Source organism: Neofelis nebulosa, chromosome 6, assembly GCF_028018385.1.
Source record: "Neofelis nebulosa isolate mNeoNeb1 chromosome 6, mNeoNeb1.pri, whole genome shotgun sequence".
Taxonomy (NCBI): Eukaryota; Metazoa; Chordata; class Mammalia; order Carnivora; family Felidae; genus Neofelis; species Neofelis nebulosa.
The window spans coordinates 87,954,530-87,965,323 of NC_080787.1; the positions used below are offsets into that span (position 1 = coordinate 87,954,530).

The following is a 10,794-nucleotide window of genomic DNA, read 5'->3' on the forward strand; positions in this document are numbered from 1 at the left end:
ATGATTATCTGGCTTCTGACTGAGGACTATAGAAATAAAAATCTTAGTGATCACAATGTACACTTTTAAGGCCCTTCCACTGAGATTAATTTCTTTTCTGCAACATTAAAAGAAAAACCAAGTCCCCCAAATCTTCTACCATCTTCCTTTCTATATGATATTCTTTCAAATATTTGAAAAATGTTATGTCTTCATACACACATTTCCAGGGAAAATAATTTCAGTATCTTCATCCATCTTTGTCCTCTTCTTGACGTTCTTTAATGGTGGTGCTTGGTATTAAATGCAACATTCTAGCTTGATGTGACACATATGGGAAACAGGATTATTATACCTGGTGGCCTGTAGGCTATACATGGAGACATAGAAAGCTGATTTTGAAGGGGAAAATAATCTAATTTGAAAAGAGATAAATCCCTCTTTCCTTTTCTTCTCTCCCTTTATTTCTTCTTACCTACTTTTCTCTCTTCTTTCCTGAATGATTTAGTCTCCAATCATTTATGTTATGCTTACCAAAATAGGTTTGTGTCACCCAAAAAAGAAGTGCAGATCAGTGTGGGTTGTTGGATCCAAGCAAGGGAAGGAGAGAATCTCTGTGTGCACACGAGAGGGGGTAGAGGACACCCACATTGGGGTGGGTGTTTCTGTGTGGCAAACAGAAGATGGCATTATAAATTTATCTCCATTTATTTAAATCTCCTTTTATTTCTTTCAGCAATGTCTTATGCTTTTCTTTGTGTAACCTTGATATATTTTTTGTTAAATTGCCCCGTAAGTTTCATTTCTTATGCTATTTTGAATAGAATCATTTTTATAACTTCATTTTGGGGTTGTCCATTTTCAGTATTTTGAAATACAATTTAGTTTGTATTTTGATCTTGTATTCTACAACCTTACTAAACTAATTTTTTAGTTCTAAAAAGTGTGTGTGCACAGGTGAGTGTGTATACCTTAAGTTTTTATGTATATAGAATTATGTCATCTGTTATTACACAGTTTTACTTCTTCCTTTCTAATCTCTATATGGTGTTAAGTCAGAAAAAAAAATTTTTTTTTGCTTTATTGCACCAGCTAGAACCTCCAGAACACTGTTGAACAGAAGTGGTAAGAATAGACATTCTTGACCTATTTTTAATCATAAAGAGTAGGCATTCAAGCTTTCAGCACTAAGGATGATGTTAGCTGTGAATTTTTCACAGATTATCTAGTTTTTTTAGGGTCTTTATTATAAATGAATGTTGAATTCTGTGAAGTTTTTAATTATTTGTTGAGATGAACATGTGATTTTTTGGTCTTTATTTTATTAATGTGATGCGATTAATTAAACAATGGTCCCAAAATATGTCCAGACGCCCACAACTTATCCCTGGAAGCTATGAATATCTTAAGTAGCAATAGGAAACTAATACGGATATTGGTACTAGAAATGGGATGCTGCTCTAACAAATACCTAAAAATGTGGAAGTGGCTTTGGAATTGGGCAGAAGGCAGAGCCTGAAAGAACTATGATGAATGTTAGAAAAATTCTAGATTGCCTTGAATAATTTGGGTGTTAAAGGCACCGTTAGTGAGAACTGAGAAGGAAGTGAGGAACATGGTAGAAAAAAAATCTGTTTTCTTAGACAGCACTTAAATAGTCATAAACAGACTGTTGGCAGAAACATAAGTATTAAGTATTTTGAATGAGGGCTCAAAAGGAAATGAAGAACATGTTTTTGGAAACTGGAAGACAGGGAATCCTTGTTACATAGCGGCAAGAAGCTTAGCTGAATTGTGTCTTACAAGCTATGTAAAAAGTAGAACTCCTAAGCAATGAATTTGAATATTTAGCTGAGATTTCCAAGCAGAGTGTTGAAGGTGTGGCCTGTTTTTTTCTTGCTGTTTATAGTAAGCCACAGATGATTGTTCCCAGCCCTTGAAACCAAAGAGTTTGCCTTGTTTGACTGTAATTTTATTGGGCAAGTGATTCCTTTTGTCCTTTCATTTTCTCCCTTTATGAATGCGGCTATTTATAACTCTTTCCTACACCTGTCCCAGTACTGTACTTTGGGAGTGGTTAACTTATCTTCTAATTTTACAGGTGCACAGATGGAGAGAAATTTTGCCCCAGAATGGGTTATGCCCAGAGCTTCACCAATAGCTAATTTCAATAACTTAAATGATGAAATCTGGGACTTGTGAAATTTGAGACTTGAATTCATGTTAATATATTAATATTAGCCCTCAAAGTTATAATCCTCAGGCCCTGTGAAAATATTATCTTACATAGCAATAGAAAACTAAGACATGATATATTATGTTAACTTGTGTTTGGATGTTAAATTAACTTTGCACTCTTGAATTGGATTAACTCCTACTTGGTCATGATGTTGAATGCCTATCTGATCTGGTTTACTAATATTTTGATAAGGATTTGTAATTAACTTTTAAACACTCACAGTGGTACTTTATTTTTCTATCTGTTAAAATTTACCTTATGTATGCCGTTTCTACACAACTGAAACTGCCACACTCCAGCCTATCTCAGGGTAGGTTATTAAATATAATCTTGGTACATCAGTATTAACCTTCATTGGATGAACAATATGTAATACATTTCTATAATTAATTTATTTCTCTTTGGCTTTACTTTAATCTTAAATACTTGCATATTTCTATATAAGTCTGGGACTTTTAAAAAATTTTACTTCCTTACTTAACCATCTATGTTATTCATTTGGAACCGAGTATATCCTTGAAATATCATAATGTATAATATGAAGTATACTCATTCAATTGTGTTAAAAATCAACAGTCTTTAAATACTCATTATTTTATCATTAATTTACAGAAATCTGATTTTATACATTCCTCATAGCCCCATTAGGAAAAACTCTTTGAAAAATAGGAAGGGATATCACTGGTTAGGCTGGGTTAGCCTGAGTCTCCAGTAAAATGAAGATAACTCAACCTCTGTCTCTTTTGCCAAATTGCTCTAAGACAACTTTATTCAGATTTTGACTTGGCTTAATTTTGTTCTTCTTCCTATGTGCTTGGATTTTTCATAATGTGGCTATCTTCTCAGGTTCAATAATCCCAACAAACTTTGTTGCTATTAGTGTATAATTGATTCTGTGTTTTGCTTATGGTTTATTCCTCTTATGTTTATAGTTTCTCATATCAAGTGTGAATACTCACAGAAAACTCTGAACTCACGACTTCTGGACATGCTTTCCAGTTCTACTCTAAGAGCCACTAGGTCCACCTGGATCTTTAGCCTCTAGGACCTTCAATCTGTCCACTCTCTTCTGCCCCTATAGTTCCAGTTGGCATTATTTCCACTAACCTCTGGGTTTTTGGGATCTTTATAATAATTGTTCTTTTTATATCACAGATATTAGCCCAGAAAGATTTAAAAATCATTTTAGCTGTGTTTTATTATTATTGTTTCTTAAAATTCAATTTAAAGAGTTCTTGATCACATCACTGAAATAGATCAGAAAAATGCCTCATCTCCTTCAATCAAATGTCATCAGTATTAAAATACAAATATCAAGTGTCATCATTATTAAAACACAGATGTCATTTGTTCAATAGAAACAATTCAGTATCACTATTACTAAGTCACTATTCTAGGCACTGGAATACATAGGGAACTAAGCTTGTTCTGAACTTTCAAGCTGCTCATGGTCTATTATAGGAAAGATGATGCTAAACTAATAGTTCTTAGTTATGACAAGAAAAAAAGTTATGCTTTTTTAAAAAAAGTTTGATAACACTTGTCGAATAGATGCTCACAAACCATAATGTAAGAAGATATGGGACTTTTCATGTGAATCATGTGTAGATGGGGGAATTTAGAAAAGTGTAATGACATATCCAAAGGCTGATGTGAATGGCAGAGTCTTAGTTTGGGTTCCTCAGAAGTAAAACCTTAGATAATGTCTTGAATACACGCAGTTTACTTGGGAGGCCAACTTAGTAAACAAGGCTGAGGGAAAGAACACAGTGAGAAGGGAAAAGAAGTGAAAACAATACAAGGTTTCATTTTGAATTTTTGTATAGGCAACAAAGGCTCGGTTCTCTCAGTGCCTCTGTAAATAAAGGGAGAGCCTCCAAATTGTTCTCCCAAAAGTCAGAATAATAGAATATTTATCCATCACTTCTGGCCATTATTGGTTGAGATTCCCACACGGATAGTGCATTGAGATAGAACTTGTGTAGAACTGTCCACCATAGTAGACTGGAATCAGTGGTAGACAGAAATGTGACACAGGAGCCAAAGGCATTTTCTAACAGGGGACGTTAAAGTTACTTGATACGAATAAGGCATAGGATGTGCGCAGTGTTGCTGGGTATAGCAGACTGTGGGCCGTGAGTGGCAGGGCATAGCACTGAAAAATCAGGTGGGAATAAGATTATTAATGGTTGAAGGTGCCCAAGTATGAAATTTGAACTCTCCCTGGGCTAAACATTGGAGAACAGTTGAAAATTCATAAGTAGAAGTAACATGGTAGTATATGTGTTTGAGAAGCATTACACTGAAACAGTTTTGGTAATGACTTGAAAGTCATCTTCTTTGAGAGTAACAAGGCTAAGGAAGATGAAACTAGCTGGAGATGAAACAGTGGTTCTTTGGGGGGATGAAGTAGTGATACTGAAATTGAAGATTAAGGACTATATAATGGAGATAATGAATAAGTCATGGAGCAGAAACTAGCATCTAACTAGATATGCAAAGTAAAAGGAAAGAGAGTAAAGAATGGTGACTCACACCTTTGCAGGTCAATAAGGGAGATGGTGGTCCTAGCATTTAGAACTAGGGATGAAGTCCACATATTCAGCCAGTTAAAGGTACCAGGAGGCATTTGGAGCTTGAGCAATAGAAAAGGGTCTGGGTTGGGGTATGGATTTGGACTTTTCTATAACTAAGTAGCAGGGCAATCTTCTATTCTGCAAGTAACTGGCCAAAAAGAACATACACAAAGAGAAGAGATAAGAGCTGAGGACTCTGAGTAATGCCAATATCTAAGAAGCGAGTGGAAAAAAGAGAAACCACAAATGATAGTATAAGGAGCGAGTGAGAAAAGTTAAACCAAGAGAGACTGTAGCCATTAAATCTAAGAGAGCCTAAAATTTAAAGGAGAATATATTAAATTGCTTTAAATTACAACCATTTTATTAGTGCTAGCAGTGGTCAATGGTGTTAAATATACTGTACATTCAAGTAATGTGAGAATAATAAGTGGAAATTGGATTTTGCTGTTAGGCTGTCAGTGATCTTTGTAAGGGTAATTTCTGTGTAGTGGTGAGAAAAAATTGTCAGCTCACAAGGAGTTAAGGAGAGAATGGAAGAAAATGCAAAATAACCTGGCTAGGATGGAAGAAAGAGAAATTAGCAGAGGGGATGATGTAAGAATAAATTAGGGCTTTTTTAATATTAGAGAAGCATGAGCACCTTTACATGCTTAGGAGAAAGGACCAGCTGATATCGGAGAAAGAGAAAAAAATAATGGCACAAGATGGAAGGCGAGAGTAGTGCTTAGAGCATGATGGGTTGGTGTTGCATATAAAAAGGGATGCATCTTTCTTTTAAGCAAAAAAAGAAAAAGAAACAGGAAACATAGTTGAACTTAGGTGCTTCAACATGCTGGACAGCATGTTAAACTAGTCCAGATATTTACAACTGTAATGGCAATAAAATTAAACAAAACAGATTTTGGCTCCAGGATGACACTGGTTATTAAGGAGAACTTTCCCTTAATAGAATTTGTTAATGAATGTGTAGCACTTCCACTCTAGGAGATCTTTAAGGACAGCAGAGATAGCCATCAATCAGGAGTGGTTTAGGTGAAGCCTAGTGATGAGGCCCCTGTTGATATCTCCCAGCACTATTCATTCTGCCAGTAGACTATATCAGATAACGTTCATTTTGGAAGTGGCAGTTCTTAGCTCAGTTGTAGGTAAATGGTACACAGTAAGTACTTAATAAATAGCTATTAACTTAATGACATTACGGCTTCTACATTTTAAAAAGAAAGATATATCAATAATTTAATTAATTATTATCCTCGGACCAGAAACTACTAGCACCACTGGGGTTCTAATTAGGAAAATTATTAATAGAAAGACATTTTGTTTGCAAGATTGGCTTAATTTGTATTTCTGATATAAATTTTACACATTTCTGTAGTGATGTGCTTTTGTGATTTTAGTTCCTGTCTTTGAACACAGAAAGTCCTTGTTTTTTAAACCATCGAAGAAAAGGCACTGCATCTCAAGACCCGTTTTTAGAAGTTCAATATCTAGGGCATCATTGGGTCAGTTTCTGATATTACTTGAAGCCTCAGTGGAGTTGATCCAAAGAGGGCTATATCATTTGTTCACAATAGGGCTCACACTGTCTCTTAGGTGGGGTCCCCTAAGAGGTAGGAAACTTGAAGAATAATTGCCCAGTCTACAGTCAATAGGCAATTGTTTTCTCAACTGAGAATTATTCACTTGCTTTGACCCAACTTAGGGGTTTTCTCATCACTCTGCAGCTCTAAATGCAACAGAAAACTGCTGTAGGATATGGCTGTCTGCCTGTTTTCTCCTGAAATTAGGTGATTCTTTTCCTGTCAGGAGCACAAATCTGCAGAGTCTGAGAATCAGATCCACATAACGTGTAGTTTTTATTTCTATAATATTTGGCACTTCTCTAATATTCTGGCTGACATATTCTCTTCAGGCCCTTCGCATTTTATTTCAAACTGGCTATTTGGAAGATGTTCTCCCTTTAAATAAGGCAACTATTTTAAACTATTTTAAACTTTTAACTTATATAGATGGCATACAATATAAAACTATGCTTTCTATAGGAGCTATGATATAATGGCTTCTTTTCTCTGTTTTTTTTTTAATATAAAGCTATAGATCCCTTTAAGTGTATACTGTGGAGCATAAATACATCCTTATGAAGGGAAACAAATAACCTTCCTTCTTGCAAGTTTCAGAAAGAACAAGAATATGCATGAGTCAGGTGTAGTTCACCTAGACAGACCCAAGTCTTGGCTAAGATGTCATTGTCCATTGAGTGCTATTTATCTGGTATAATTACACATTTCAGCTGGATATTCCGAGTCCAGAGGTTCTTTAACTTTTGAATCTCGGAAGGCACACCAAAGGCATCTGGAAAATATTGTGCCAACACTAGAGTGAAAATTATTTACAGTTTTCAAAGAAGACTATCCATATGTAATTATCTATACCACAAATTATCCATTTCCTAAAAGTTAGTTTCAAAGCCATACCGTCCTGGCTTTTCTTTGATAATTTCAGATAATATTTTCAGTCACTTGTTCGTGTGGTGAAATACCAGGCAACTATTTCTTTAGGAAAATTCTAATCATGTTCAGATACATCTGAAATCCCTTGTTCAAAAGAGGTAGGATATCCTTTCACAAATTCTGTACAAAAAAACCCAATCACACTTGTTCTTACTTCTAAATCACTAAATTGAAAAGGTGAGTAAGTAGCATGGAATAATAGCACTCTAGGTGCTCATCAGAGAGTATCATTTCAGATGAGTAATTATTTTTCCAGAATTTAGAAAAATCTTATTTTCCTGTAGATAACAGAAGTATTTACTTTGGCTCCTGGGTCACAAATTGGTGTCCCATAGCCCAAACGGGCTTATGTATGTGTTTTATTCAGCTCATAGTGTCCAAAACATATCTTTAAATTAGATAACAGTATTTCAAAATCAAGAGATTTCACGTAAAATTAGAATATTTGACTTTTCATGGGAAACTGGTAACCTGTGTTGTTACAAGTTTATAATTTACACAGGCTTAAGGAATCCTCATTATACTTCTTTACCCACTTATTACCTCTGCAGTCATTTGAGTTAGCTACCCCTGACTACAAATATCTGGTTCAAATTCTAGATCCACTTATTAATTGTGCCAGCTTGAAAAAAAGTTATATAACTTAACTACACCTCAGTTCTCTCATGTATCAAATGGAAATCACAATACGTGTTTTACTGAATAAGTCTTATTAAACTAAGTTCTAGATATCTCAGAGTACAGACAACCCCTACCATTAATGTAATCCTGGGGAAAATGTAGTGAGCTCATTTTCACTTCAAATTCCTTAGGTCATGAATTTATGAAGTGATCCAGAATCTGTCCTATTTCTTTCAGGCTTCGAAACCTGATTGGTCAGTCTCTGGTACCAGTTCATATTAATCAAGTCTATAATTCTGATGCTAAACATTCAAATGTATGCTATTTGGTGGCATAAATAATTGTTGAGGTATTAGACATTTGAGTCCTATGGCCAACACATTTTCCCTTCAGATAATTTACATGAATTGCCAAATTCCAACCCAGAGGACATTCAGTTACAATTAGAAATATGAGTAGTATATACCCTAGTTAAGTCCTCGGACTAGGTATTCTGTTCTTCAGATATTTGAATGGGAAAATGCAGCTCAGTCAGGAGGTGGCTTGGTGAATATGAAATCACAAAACAACCAGAATTACCTATAAGATTTGAATAATAGCTGATGGAATTAGATGAAGCTCTAATGTTACAACTAGGCATGAAAAGCCTTTAGCTTATATCCCCCACTTGCTTGGGGTGTCCTTGGATGGATAGTGATTATATTTGACACTGAATTCTACTTATTTTATTTTCATGCTTAACCTACGTTCCTTCTGATTGATACTGATATTTTGTTGGACATGTGAATTCATGCAATCAGGATTCATTCAAGACTTACTCTTCTGAGAGAATTTTTGTCTTTCTATGATAGGTTGTCTATCCCTGTCCAGATTGATTATGTCTTGATCTTCCTGTTTAACGCTCAGAAGATAATCTTATCTGCAATTTCTTTGTAACTTTTTAGTTATAATTCAGATTGGCTCTTCTCCTTTTAGCTCCTTGTAAGAATTTGCTCCCCAAATTCCACTAATTATCTTTTTAACATTTGTCTCTGTGTATTGTTTGTATGCCTGTATTGTGTGTGTGTGTGTCCACATGCTTTAGGAAGCATGTTTAACGGAACCTGCCATACACATCTCTTGAGTTTTAAAGAAAATAATTTATCCTCTCTAGTTCTGTTTTTAAAATCTGCCATATGTGGTGATTAGAATATTTACCTGATATCTGGCTGTTACCAGAGGGGAGGTGGGTGGGGGGATAGGTGAAATAAGGGATGGGGATTAAAGAGTACACTTATCATGATGAAAAAAATAAAATAATTTAGAAAAGAATATTTATCTGAAAACTTTTCCATTTTTAGTTCCTCTGATCTCATGATTATCTTGATATTAAAGAAGTCATGATATTGAATCATAAACAGCAGTTCATAGCATTTTTTACCTAAAAGTCTCAAATAACTGTGGCAAAAAAAATCATATACATTTGCTGTAAGTTATAAAATAACTTGAATTTCTCAAGATTTTACTGGCAGATCTAAAAAGACAAAAATATTTACCACAAAACATGTGGTCCTCAACTTTACTTCAATGACTAATACACTTAAGAAAAAAAAAGCTACAGCTACGGCGTATTTTTGTTTTGTTTTGTTTTGTTTTGTTCCTGTCCCTTTCCTGATTTCAAGATGTCTAAACAAGGCTGTGGCAGGTCCTCCAGTGTGAAATTCTGGATTTCCCTATCTTCCCATAAGAGCCATGACCAACTGTACTGACAACACAAGAGTCAAAAATCTGTATATCATCTCTGTGACGGATTGAGGACAACTGAACAGACTTCCTGTTGCTGGTATGAGTGACAGGGTGATGGCCATAGTGAAGAAAGGCAAACCAGAGCTCAGAAAGAAGGTATATCCAGCAGCGGTAATTCAACAACAAAAGTCATACCAGAGAAAAGATGGCCTGTTTCTCTATTTTGAAGAAAGCGAGGGATAGTAAGCATTAAAGAAGAAATGAAAAGTTCTGCTATCATGGGATGAGTTGCAAAGGAGTGTGTAGACTTTTGGCCCAAGCTTTCATCCAATGCTAGCTGCATTGCGTGATTCTTTGATATATTTGTTAAAAGAAAAAAAAATTGGGGGTGCCTGGGTGGCTCAGTCGGTTGAGTGTCTGACTTAGTCTCAGGTCATGATCTCACCGTTTGCAGGTTCAAGTCCCACCTCTGGGACAGCTCAGAGCCTGACGCCTGCTTCAGATTTTCTGTCTCCCTCTCTGTCTGCCCCTCCCTTGCTTGCGCGCTCTCTCGCGCTCTCTCTCTCTCTCTCAAAAAGAAACAGATAAACTTTAAAAAAATTAAAAATTATTTCCCCCCACCCCCAAAATAGAAATTAAAAAAACTTTAAAAGTACAAAACTTATTGACTACATGAATATACTCACATGAAAAAAACCATACCTCACTTTCTGACGTGTAGATTTTAGGTCATCATTTGTGAGGTTTCAACTTTATATTCTAAAGTAGTAGAACACCTCCATGTATATTTTTCACAGTATAATTATTAACTTTTTAAAAGTTTAAAATTATGTTCAAATATATTTTAATTACATTATTTTATATTGTATAATAGTTATAAAAATAGCACAGAATAAATAACAAGCACTGAAGTCATTATATGTAGGTCACAATTATTTAAAAACTGTAGTATAGAACAATAGTAGATCATAAAAATTCAATTTGATCCTAATTTATTGAAAACAGTTGAGCTCTTAATTATTCACTGTGCTTCATAAAACTCAAGGTGTGTTTAATACAGGTCAGGTATGCCTTGAAATCTAAAGAAACAAAACAGAGTCGTATAAAAAGGAGAAACTTGACTGAGGGCTAAGCAAAATCT

General features: G+C 35.0%; 1 pseudogene; it reads left to right on the forward strand.

The window, feature by feature from the left end:
- The first annotated feature begins 9,589 nt into the window (after positions 1 to 9,589).
- On the forward strand, positions 9,590 to 10,003 carry LOC131513477 (large ribosomal subunit protein uL14-like; annotated as a pseudogene).
- The last annotated feature ends 791 nt before the right edge of the window (positions 10,004 to 10,794 follow it).